The following is a 13,409-nucleotide window of genomic DNA, read 5'->3' on the forward strand; positions in this document are numbered from 1 at the left end:
ACTTTCCGCTTTGATGCCACATACTTACCCTGCTGTGTCCCAATGTCCTGAGAAGTTGTGCTCCTCTTCTTCCTCTCGAGTGTTACAATGCTTCTTGTAGGCTTCCCGCATCTGGGTGAATAATCTTAATTTTGCACATTCCAGGACGTGAGACTTAAATGTACCATAAAATGTAAATACGCAACAGAAATAAAACCATAATTGAAGAATATTTACTTACTATGGGCTTCTAATCATCTGACTAATATGCATTTGGAATCTGTATTCATTTCACTGCCAACTGTTAAGTGAAAATACATGTAACTGCAATTAAACAATATGTGTTAAAAAAGGAAAATATGTTCATATTATAACTGCATTGTCAACTAGAAATATTACACCAATAAATATGATCAGCTGCTGCAGAAGCAAAGTGTTTGTGAACACGCGTTGATATATAGTAGTTGAAAAACCATGACAGCAGCACAGATTTCTTCACTAGTCCTGCAAACGTCTTCAAACATATGCAAGACAAATCTTGCAGCCAGAAGTCAGAGCACTTACACGGTGGAGTCTCCTTTGCATTTAAAGGTCCACACCAAAAGCAAGGATGGCAGAGGGGTGCTCTAGGGTGGCCCGACAGTGTAGTGAAGCCTCCCTGCTCACTCTCCTCCAGGCTGTGAAGGCAAGGCAGGAGGTCCTTTTCACCAGCGATGGTAAGAAGAGGCCCTCCCACCTGAACAAGGCAGTCTGGCTGGAGGTGGCCGAGAAGATGAGTAGCCATGGGGTTATCTGGCTTCAAAGAGTCCAATGCCGGAAGGGGATGAACGATCATTCTCCCAGCCAGCCGGAGCCCTCTAGACCTCATGCGCACAGGATACAACTGTCAAAGTCATCCACAGCCAAAGGGCTATCATAGCAGCTGCCTTCCTACAGCCAGGCTGTTAGCGCAGAAGTGTCACTGTCTGGGAGAATCTGCAAGCATTTCCAACAAGCATCCTGACACAGATGGGTCTGCATGGGTGACACGACACTCTAGAAAGGCCGGAAACAAAGTCATTTTCACTAACATTGCAGCTCTTTTACTGTGTGAATGAAGTACGTGCTGATTGTGGCTCTTCCCATTACAGCATTGGCCTTCCAGAATTGCCAATGTATGGAATAGCATCATTGCCATGCCAGCATCACTCATGTGCGTCTCCACGGATGCAGTAATATGGACAATGTCTCAGTATTCTGCTGCCAGTAATGGTGAACGCATAGATGTTGCAGATGTGGACTGCTACACAACAGGTGAACGAGGGTGCTGTGTAGCGTGCAAAGTCCACGGTGGTTACTATGGCGTGGAGAACCTTTGAGCAATGAGGCACTGCTGTGCATCCCTAGCTCGCTGCTCCCCCTGCATGCGGTGCCTGGATGTTCTCTGTCCTCCCATGTGCCTTCCCTGCTGTCAGACCTCAGTGTTTCATCAGCCGAGAATGAGTCCTGCTCATGTCACTCTCCATCCTGCAAGGTCTCCCCCTATTGAGTGTGTAGTTGTGCAGAGCACAGCAGACTGCAATGATACCCTTTCTGGCTAGTACTGCAGGGCACCACCTGATCTATCCAGGCAGCGGAATCGCATTTTCAACATGCTGATTCCCTGCTCAATGATGGCTCTTGTAGCTCTGTGGCTGGCGTTGTATCTTTCTTTTGCAGAAGTGGTGGGGTGTCTCACTGGTGTCAGCAGTGTCTCCTTGTCTCCAAGAAGCCACCTCTCCGTCTGAGCCATTTTGGTAAACAGCAACAGCAATTGCGACTGGCGCAGGATGAAGGCGTCATGGCAGCTGCCTGGAAAGCGGGCACAGATTTGCATGAATCGCTTCCGGTGATCACATACAAGCTACACATTGATTGCGTGGAAGCCCTTCCGGTTTACGTATTCAACTGGTCGCCCGGCAGGAGCCTTGATGGCCACATGGGTGCAGTCTATGACCCCTTGCACCTGTGACAATCCCACGATGGAGCCGAAGCCGGTGGCCACCTCAGCTTGGCTTTCCGGGTCCGTCCTGAAGCGGATATAGTCACCAGACCTCTGGAATAGGGCATCGGAGACCTCTTTGATGCAGCAGTGCACTGCTGACTGTGTGACCCCATAAAGATCTCCGGCGGGCCGCTGAAATGATGCACAGGCGTAACAATTGAGAGCTGCTCTCACTTTGAGGACCACAGGCATAGGACGTCCCCGAAGCCCCTGAGCTGCAGGTCATCATTCAGCAGGGCACAGAGGTGTGTCACTACCTCTCACGACATCCGCAGTCGCCTCTGACACTGGCGCACTGACATCCGCAGTATGTCATGCGGGACCTGTAGATGCGCGGCGATCTGTAGTGGCGAGCTCTCCTCGGGTGCTGCTGCTCACGACCGAGGTCCTCTACATGGGCTGCAACTACCTGTTGGTTTTGCCTGTGGCGCATATGGATGCTCTCAAGGAGCACATCAATGAATATAGGGTGAACCATCCCCATCTTCAAGTTGCAATTCAACTCAGTTCCTTCAATTCTTCTAAGGTTCCTGACAGGGCAGAGATCGATGTTGAGTGGTACATCAGGTGCTTACATACGGCAGCTGTGTGGTATCGCATTACATTGCCCATCTTAGTTCTCACTAAGAGTGGCACCGCATGATCGCATAAAGATTGAGCAAGCTGCATCGATTGGCCCACAAGATATATAAGTTTCACATGCCTACCGTGTCTGGAACTCTCCCCACATCCAGGGTGACTCGAATGCCATTGCTCCTTCAATGACATAGCCCACTTCGGTAATGCAGAGTGAAACTCCTGAATATCCCCCCTCCCTCTTCTCTTCCATAATACAGAGTGAGACTCCTGAAAAGGAACTTACCTTCGCTGGCGACAACCTACGCCTTTGAGGACCCGCCAGCTTTTCAAATCCGGAACGGAACGGCACGTGACGGCCGTCCGTTCAGCAAAAAATCCATCAGTGTCCATGGAGAGGCGGCGGGCTGCATAATCTGCAGAGGTAAGTACCGTTTAACATATTCTAATAGGGGTGCCGCCACCGTGCAGCGGGAGGGCAGCACTGAGGTGCTCCCGCTGCCAGTAGTTTGCGGAGGTCCCTTCTCGACGTCATGGGTCGAAGCGAACCTCTTACCACAAAATTTTACCTGCCCCCGCGCCGCAACCCACAGCATCAAGGGGCCGATAAAATTCAGCCCCAGATGTTTGAAGAAATATTTACTGAAATTCTAAGTGCTTAATGATTGAGCATGATACTGACTAGCAAAAGACATAAATAACAAACCTGCTCACTCTTACTCCCCTCCCTTGTCAATGACTAAATACAGATCATCCACCAGTGAAAAACAAGAGCCAGTAAATAAAGCTAAAAAAACACGCTGAGCTCAAGGAGATCTGCATCAGAAAGGCATTTGATAAGGTTCCCCATGGTAGGCTCATTCAGAAAGTGAGGAGGCATGGGATACAGGGGAAGTTGGCTGTCTGGATACAAAATTGGCTGGCCCATAGAAGACAGAGGGTGGTAGTAGATGGAAAATATTCAGCATGGAGCTTGGTGACCAGTGGTGTTCCGCAAGGATCTGTTCTGGGACTTCTGCTCTTTGTGATTTTTATAAATGACTTGGATGAGGAAGTGGAAGGCTGGGTTAGCAAGTTTGCTGATGACACTAAGGTTGCTGGAGTTGTGGATAGTGTGGAAGGCTGTTGTAGGTTGCAACGGGACATTGACAGGATGCAGAGCTGGGCTGAGAAGTGGCAGATGGAGTTCAACCTGGAAAAGTGTGGTGATTCATTTTGGAAGGTCAAATTTGAATGCAGAATACAGACTTAAAGACAGGATTCTTGGTAGTGTGGAGGAACAGAGGGATCTTGGGGTCCATGTCCATAGATCGCTCAAAGTTGCCACCCAAGTTGATAGGGTTGTTAAGAAGGCGTATGGTGTGTTGGCTTTCATTAACAGGGGGATTGAGTTTAAGAGCCGCGAGGTTATGCTGCAGCTCTATAGGGCCCTGGTTCGACCACACTTGGAATATTGTGTTCAGTTCTGGTCGCCTCATTATAGGAAGGATGTGGAAGCTTTAGAGAGGGTGCAGAGGAGATTTACCAGGATGCTGCCTGGACTGGAGGGCATGTCTTACGAAGAAAGATTGAGGGAGCTAGGGCTTTTCTCATTGGAGCGAAGAAGGATGAGAGGTGATTTGATAGAGGGGTACAAGATGATGAGAGGCATAGATAGAGTGGATGGCCAGAGACTTTTTCCCAGGGTGGAAAGGGCTATCACCAGGGGGCATAATTTTAAGGTGATTGGAGGAAGGTTTCGGGGAGATGTCAGAGGTAGGTTCTTTACACAGAGATTGGTGGGTGCGTGGAATGCGCTGCCAGCGGTGGTAGTAGAAGCAGATACATTAGGAGCATTGAAGCGACTCTTGGATAGGTACATGGATGATAGTAGAATGAAGGGTAGGTAGTTAGTTTGATCTTGGAGTAGGTTAAAGGTTCGGCACAACATCGTGGGCTGAAGGGCCTGTACTGTGCTGTACTGTTCTATGTTCTATGTTCTAGAAAAAGTAGAATGGAGCCTGTCTACGAAGTACCATTCAAGGTTTACATGTGATATAAAAGTCTGTCAGTAAATACAATTTTAAATATAGAATCAGTGAAACAAAGAATGTTCCCTTGGGCTTTGGGATCCCGGTATTGGGAACTACTCGGGGTTCCAAGCACAAACTTGTCAGCAGTGAGACCGGCAGCACAATATTCTGGGAGGCAGCCTCCTAATAGAATGGTGAGCAGGCTTCAGATGCTGCCGGCCCGATCAGAGGGTTGGCAGCTCTGGAACGTCGGGAGCCCTACTGGAAGAGGTAGGCGCTTTGAGGCAAGTCGGAAAACATGAGGGTGCCTCAACACGGAGGTGCCCTTGAGGCATGGATGCAAACAAAAATTCATCAGGGCCAAAACATTAGGCCCCTCAGAGTAGTGGGGGAAATCCCTCTCGGTGAATCAGTTGGGCTGCAAGTGCGGCCTTTCTTGCCTGTGGCCCTGTCATTGGAGATGGAGCCTCCGGCTGCACTGGCCCATCGTCCTGCCACAGGAAGCCCACCTCTATTGAGTTGGTGGTCTCCACACTCGGCGGGGGGCCAGTCTGCCAATGGTAAAATGCCAGTGAGGCCATAAAATCGCCCTAATTGGTCGCTTAACAATATTGATTGGCTGTCCACCTCTGTGGAGCGGGCAGCTGATCCACTTCCCAGCCCACCCCAGGGAAACTCCCTGGCAGCGGGAATGCATCAGGAAACTATCCCAATGCAGCTGCCCCGTATTTTCTCAACCCCGCCTCCCCCCATCCCCCCCACCCCGTCTCCAAGCCCCTGAACACAGGAACGGTTAAATTCAGCCCAAAGGCTCTGACATGACCAATTGCATATTCACCCGTCGATCTCTGAAAATTAAACACAAATGGATCCTAAATTCTATTAAGTTTATCTTGTTTAAATTTAAGTGTGTGAATAAATTTATAGACTGTACCAAATTTATAGATTATACCATTCATCATACATTTAGAAACCAAAAAAATTCTACCAGGGAGTTACACAATCAGTAAATTCCTATCTAACACTGGAGTGCATGCCGCCTTTGTCATTTCATAGATAATCCCAGAAGGTCATAAACTAGCTTGAAACATTTTTATGTTTCAGTCGTTTTAAAGATCCTTTATCACCATTTTCCAAACTCTTGAATTTTAGGATTAGAATAAAAGAGAATGAGATGAAGTTTACAGCAAGTGGAAAACATTTTTGAGACTCAGTTTTGAGGTACAGGAGTCTTAAAACTCAGTATATTGATTCAAATTCACTTCTTTGTTGAAAAAGACTGTTTGAAACTTTGAAGCTGTTAAGCCAAACATCCTCCCATTCCTTATCTGCCCTAACAGAACTAAACTCCCCTGAACTATAGACATATAGATTACTTTCTTAAATCATTTCAATCATTACATAATATTCTATCAAACCCAGAGGTTTAATTTTCTCTGTGTGCTATTTTTAGTGCACTGATTAAAGTGTTCATGTTAAATTCCTGGCTGTGCTATTTTAAAGCATTTATTAGGTCTGTGCTCAAGTAATGTAAACAGAATTTTAACACAGACGTATTAACTAGTACACTAAATAGGGAGCATAGGACAATGTAAACTCCTCAATTATCTTAAAGAAAATGTTAATACGTTAAGTATTTTCACCGGGCAGAACTTGCACTTTCCAAATAGTTTTAAATGATTTAAGCCTCTTGCTTAGAATTTCTATAAAGATCTGATCCTAAACAAAATTTATTAAACAGACTTTCACTTCAAGACATTGTCCAAATACTGCTCCCTATTTAGTTACATTAGGAAGAGCTCTGAGGATCAGAACTATTCATTAAAATAATAATCGATATGTAACAAAATCCTCTGAATCACCCTAACCACCAATACATATTTAAGTCCTTCTTATTTCATGTTTGTGGTCTGAGAACTTTGTCGACAATTTTCTTAATTTTTCTGAAGACGTTTCATTACCTTAGAATTGTGATGCAAAATGCATGCAAAGGACAGACATTTTCAAAGCGGTAGTGTGATTTTGATCTCCCTGCTGCTCCATATGAGGCAGCTTCATCTTGTCCTCAAAATGATTGACCAAATAATCTTGAAAAATCCCTCAGCGGGTTTGGAAGTTCAAAATGAAGAACAAGTAGCTGATCTGCTTCTGTGTATTGTAATGCTGAACAGAACTATGTTATGATGCCAGGATTACAAGATATAGTGGCACCAGAGGTAACTGTTTAACACCATTTCACTATTCCTATTCATACAAGTATTATGAAACTGTACAATTGAGTCCTGCAGGTATCCATAAGCACCTTCTTTGTTGGTACAGCTAAGCAGCAGGTTCACGTACCAGTCATAAGCAGAAATTTTAGATAATGTTATGATTGGCATCCTTCCAACTACGAAAAATGATGGACACACAACAAACAATCCATTTAGGTGGGGTGTTTTCTTTTGGTGCACCTTTGCTGATGGCTGTGAAGGTCAATCCTTGAGAGGCAAGTTCTGCCACAAGTGCCAAACGTGAAGCTACCAAGTGATGCTGTGAGTTGTTGTTTTTGATGTTGGCGTCTGTTGCCAAATTGTTCTAGCAACTAGTCATCATGGTAGTGCACAACAGTCCAGAGGATGTGTCACCATTTCCCTCTTTCTTCAGCTCGTGACTCCCAGGTGTGCTAGTCGAGATTTAGGGCCTTGATTGTCACACTTGCAAGCATCCTTGAAGCGGAGCTTTGGGCACCCCAATGGTCCCCGGCTACCTCACCACAAAGAACGTCTTTGGGCATACAACCGTCTTCCATCCTGCGGATGTGTCCGATCCACCAAAGCCGCCTCTGTTTGATTAGTGCCAACACACTTGGAAGCTCTGCCTTTGAGAGGACTGCCACATTTGTGATTTTGCCCCGCCAGGATATACCCATAATGTGCCGCAGACAACGAAGATGGAAACCATTGAAAGTTTTTTCCTGGTATCTGTAAGTTGTCCATGTTTCACATCCATACAGAAAGGTGCTGAGAAAACAGGTCTTATAAACCACCCTTAGGGTCAGCTTGGTGTTATCCCATGTGCATTTCGTGAGTTGGCCAAAGCTGGTAGCTGCTTTCCCTATCTGTGTCTTGAGCTCTGCATCAAGGGACAGATTGTCTGTCACCGTGGACCCAAGGTAGCAGAATTTGCTGACCACTTCCAGTGGGGTGTTATTTAATGTGATCAGAGGTGGAGATGCAACACCTTGTCCCATGACCATGATTTTCTTGACGCTTATAGTCAAGGAGGACAAGTTACAGGCATGGGAGAGACAGTCCATGAGTCTTTGTAGCTGAGTTTCCATGTGAGTGACTAGCACAACATCATCAGCGTAGAGGAGTTCTCTGATCAGGACAGGATTTGTTTTTGTCTTTGCTTTCAGCCTTGATAGATTGTAGAGCTTGCCGTCTGACCTAGTGTATAAGTAGACTCATTCCATATCTGCAGGGAAGGCAAAGGTCAGGAGCACAAGAAGAAGATGCCAAACACAGTGGTGGCTAGAACACAACCCTGTTTCACTCCATTCTTTACTCCAAAACTGTCAGAAATAGAACCATCAAACAGTGCAGTGCATGTTGTCATGGAAGAGCGGATGAGACTGAAGAGTTTTGGTGGACAGTCATTTTTTCCCAAAATCCTGTACAGCCCTGCTCTACTGACAATGTTGAATGCCCTAGTGAGATCTATGAAAGTAAAGTAAAGGGGTCTACTCTGTTCCCTACACTTCTCTTGTAGCTGGCGAATGGAGAAGATCGTATTCACAGTAGATCTGCCGGCATGGAAACCACACTACGCTTCTGGGTACACTCGGGCTGCAAGTAAATGAAGTCTTTTAAGTATGACTGTCATGCAGGCCCCCACCTGCCAAGAACGAGGCACATTAATTTCGCCACATGAACATTGATTTTCTGAACTTTTACTGGAGTAAAAAAAGAACTTGTTTTTTTAAAAATAAAAAACACCAGGCCCTTGACTGGAAAGACATTTGCATAGTAACAGACAGTACTTGGAATGGACAAAGGGAACTTTCCCTGCTCCAACTTAATCCACAATGGACTTTTGATTACCAGACATTCAAGGTGGAGAAGCTAGCATTCCAGGTTGACTGCTAAGATGCTCCCAATACACTGAAGAGACCTGGTCAAACCAGTCAGTCACTTGACCACCTGCTGGCCAACTAAGGGAGTTTTTTAAATTGGAGAAACAGTGTTTGAAGACAGAAAGCTCTTTGCTCCTGGACTGAGAACATCTCCCTCCTATCTGCTCCCATCTCTTTTTCACGGAACTGAAGACCCATTGAAGACACATGAACCCCAAGAGAGAAAAGTCTCCTACAGTGAACAGCGTTTAAGAAGAATACTGGGCCCCAATGAAAAGCAAGACTACCTACAATTAAGGACTCCACAGTGAGTTTGAAGCACAGTAACAAACCCCCTTCAGAGATTGCCTCAAACATTTTCACTTTATTTTGCTTCTGCTCTTTTCTGTTCCTATTTGCATGTGTATATTGCGTGTGCATGCTAGTGTGGGAGCACCGTGTAGCCGTAGGCATTAACCAATTAGAGTTTAAGTTTAAGTGTTAATAAATTTCATTTATTAAATTTCTTGGCCTTATAATTGGAAGGCGGTGAACAAGGATTCACCAAAGGGGGAGCTCAAAACACAGTATGTTTAAAAATTAAATCCTGTTAGAGTAAGACCAGATGAAGGCTGAAAGAGACCCCTAGACATCTTTCTCACCAACTCGTAAGAAGTGAGATGCACCTGTAGTTATTTCAGTCTCCTCTGTCGCCTTTGTTTTTGTATAGTGCGATGATTTTGGCATCATGCATTGCCCATGGAGCAAAACCTACTTTCTAGCAGAGAAGGAAAAGGTCATAATGGTGTGGCAATAGATGGGACTCCCCGTTCTTGAGCAGTTTGACTGGGATTCTGTCCTTGCCAAGTGCCCTTCTGTTTGCTAGGTGATCTGTGGCCTTCTCAAGCTCGAATGATGAGGGTTCTTCATCTAACTCATGCATGGCAGGAAGTTGCAGTAGAGTGTCATGAGTGGACTGGGAGATGTCTGACTCATAGGAGTATAGCTCACAGCAGTGTTCGGCACAGCGGGACATCTGTTTACTTCTGTTGGTGAGTACTTCCCCATCTGCAGACTTCAGGGGAGCAACTTTGGTGATGGCTGGGTCAAGCACCCTCTTGATCCCTTCGTACATAGCTCATAGATTTCCTTTATCACATGCAGTTTGGATTTCTTGGCATAAGCTGATCCAGTGTTTTTTTACGCAGTATCTTCCTCTCCTTTGCACAGTTGTTTTGGCTACTTTCAGGTCGTGAAGTGTCTTTGTTGTTGGGTTTATGTTGTGCATCATGTAGGCTTTGTTTTTGCATCAATGACAGATATCATCTGAGTAGGTCTCAAACCAGCCCTTGTTGCGAGTTTCACCTTTACCAAATGATGCTTCTGTTGCTTCATAGATGATTGAGCTTAGTGACTCCCAAGCTTTATCGATGTCAGCATTGTGTTTCCCATTAACACTTTGGTGGGTGTTACAACCATGTGAGAAACAGGTCTAGGGTTCCTTTTCAGCCTTCACCTGGTCTTACTGTAATAGGGTTTAATTTTAAACACACTGTGTTGATAGCTCCCCCTTGATGAATCCTTGGTCACCACTTTCCAATTATAAGGCAAAGAAACCAGCATAAACAGGCTTTCTTAAGTTTAGAGAAGAGAAGTTGAAATTTATTAAACTTAAACTCTAATTCAATTAACGCCTACGACTACACAATGCACCCATGCTAGCATGCATACGTGATACACACATGCAAATAGAGACAGAAAAGAGCAGAAGAAAAAAAAGTGGAAAAAGTTTGAGGCAATATCTGAAGAGTTGTTACGGTTCTGTAGAGTCCTTGATTGTAGGTAGATCTTGCTTTTCATTGGGGCCCAGTATTCTTCTTAAAGCTTGTTCACTGTAGGAGACTTCTTTCTTGGGGTTCATGTGTCTTCAATGGGTTTTGGAGTTCCGTGAGAAAGATATGGGAGCAGACAGGAGAGGCTGTGGTGAGCCAGCCAGGAGAGGTCTTTTCAATCCAGGAGCAAAGAGCTTTCTCCAGGCTCTTAGTTCAAAATGTACAATTCACAAACCCCCAGGTTGCCAAGCAGATGTGACTAACTGGTCTGGCAACGTCTTGGCTCTGTGTATTGTATCATCTTAGCAGGGAATGGAATGCATTTCCCTGCCTTCAATGTCTGTTAGTATGTAAATGCTTTTTTCCAACCAAGGTCTGGCAGTCCTTGTAACAGGCCTTCTCTTCTTCCCAGCAACAATTTGAAATTTAATGTCCATGTGGCAAAATCAATGTGCCTTATTCTTGGCAGGTGGGAGCCTGCATGACAGTGGGAAACATGCGTTCTAGCCACAGTGCAAAGTTCTGGTATTTGGCATCATTGCTTATGCAAGGGATGTTGATGCATGGCGGGCCATTGTGTTTGGAGCTGTGGAATTTTCAGGGGTGTACCTGCACCCTGCTGCTGATAAGAGAGTGGTCGGTGTCACAATCTGCACTATGGTAGGTGTGGGTGTGAAGTACACTGGGCAGTTCGTGCCTCCTTGTGATGATTAGGTCTAGTTGGCGCCAATGTCCAGACCTTGAGTGATGCCATGATACCTTGTGGCGATGTCTGCCCTGGAAGAAGGTGTTGATGATGCAGAGTTCATTCAGGACACAAAGCTCAAGAAGGCATTGTCCATTATCATTGATCTTGCCCACCCCATGACGACTGAGGCACGTTGGCCATGAATCACTGTCTGCCCCAAGACATGCGTTGAAGTCACTCAGGATGAATAGTCTTTTGCCATTTGGGATGTTCCTCAGAATATCACCTGGGATGCCATAGAATGCTATTTATATGCATTCAGAGTTGGTGCATAGATGCATATGATGTTGACTGTGCCTCCATCAGATGATAACCACAGGGTGATGAGGTGCTCCAAGGTTGCTACTGGTGGCTCAATTGACTGTGTCAGCTGGTTGCTCACTGCAAAGCCTACACCAATGTTTTAGGCTTCATTAAATCTTCCAGTAATACTTTGATGTTTCACTAAGACAAGAATCCAGCATTTCTAAAAAAGTGTGACTCTCTTGCAACTTTATTATTTCTATTTACCAGAAAATAGTAATGAAAAATGAACCCAGCACGCTCTTTGCATGCCTGACTTCGCAGTTTTCTAATTATAAGTTGTTTATACTCCCATGTGCCAATGTTTATTCAATCCGGGGCAAATGGTCTCTATATGGTGCCTTTCCGATTACATTGGCAGAGATTAAAGCAAGCTACTGTGAGCTGTAACATATCTGGAAAACTCTCTGTGCTTTTTACATTCTGCAGAATTGGTATAATAGTCCATCCTCATTATTATGTTCTAAAATATTTAAATAAGATATATTCACTGCACAATTACACAGTGCAAGGACAAATTCTAATCTCTGGTGTCACCTTGCATTTAAAGTAATGCACTCTCTGCTCTAACACTGCAAACTCTTTACTTGCACTAAACACTGCATTCCACACTTCCATTCAACTGATCATAGTTTCCAAATCATAAAGGGATTTGACAGACAAAATAACTTATACAGGTTCTGTACTTGCATATTTACAAAACATTGAAAACTTCTCACATTATAACAATATAAATGCGAATTGTTAACTTTTTATTGCTATGAGCAAACGTTTAGATGCATCTATTTACTTTTGTGCTGTTATCGGATTGTTTTCACTGGAACGACGGAGGTGGAGGGGCGACATGATAGAGGTTTACAAAGTTATGAGCGGCATGGACAGAGTGGATAGTCAGAAGCTTTTTCCCAGGGTGGAAGAGTCAGTTACTAGGGGACATAGGTTTAAGGTGCGAGGGGCAAAGTTTAGAAGGGATGTGCGAGGCAAGTTTTTTACACAGAGGGTGGTGAGTGCCTGGAACTTGCTGCCAGGGGAGGTGGTGGAAGCAGATACGATAGCGGAGTTTAAGAGACATCTTGACAAATATATGAATAGGAAGGAATAGAGGGATATGGGCCCCGGAAGTGCAGAAGGTGTTAGTTTAGGCAGGCATCAAGATCGGCGCAGGCTTGGAGGGCCGAATGGCCTGTTCCCATACTGTACTGTTCTTTGTTCTTTGTTTGTTCTTTGTTATACATTTTACAGCCAGCACATTGTGTGTATTTTTATCAAATATGTATCATTATTAACACCTTACTTCAATGACAAGATCAAAACCTTTATATCCATAGTAAACTGCCAGCTCAACACCTTTCTGTTTCCTCACTGCGATGGTTCAACAGAGTGCTAGGCCTTTTGCACACTTTTAAATCAATTTCTTGTCACTGTTATCAAAGCTTTGACATTAGTTTTATATCACTTTTTGCCAATTAGTTTTCCCTTGAGGTGTTACAGCGGCCTGCTCTATCTGCAGGACAAAGCATCATGAAATTTTCTATGAATCATCATTCATCTAAAATAAAGGACTGGTCAATGTGGGAGCATATTGCTGAGGAAAAATTGACAGCAGGATGTTAACATAAGTGGACAATTTCACTCACATCCTTTACCTAACTGATTGATAGAATATAAACCTGAAAGAATCTTGTCATCGCCAGTTAACCTGGGACCTGGAAGACCATTTCTGTATCATTGTCCGGCTGCATCCTAAATATAACATTTTGTTGGCCCACCTCTGTAATATAATAAATTTACTGAAGGAACAGCTCACATACATGACTTAAAATAAATATATTACACATTT

Source organism: Heterodontus francisci, chromosome 15, assembly GCF_036365525.1.
Source record: "Heterodontus francisci isolate sHetFra1 chromosome 15, sHetFra1.hap1, whole genome shotgun sequence".
NCBI classification, from domain to species: domain Eukaryota; kingdom Metazoa; phylum Chordata; class Chondrichthyes; order Heterodontiformes; family Heterodontidae; genus Heterodontus; species Heterodontus francisci.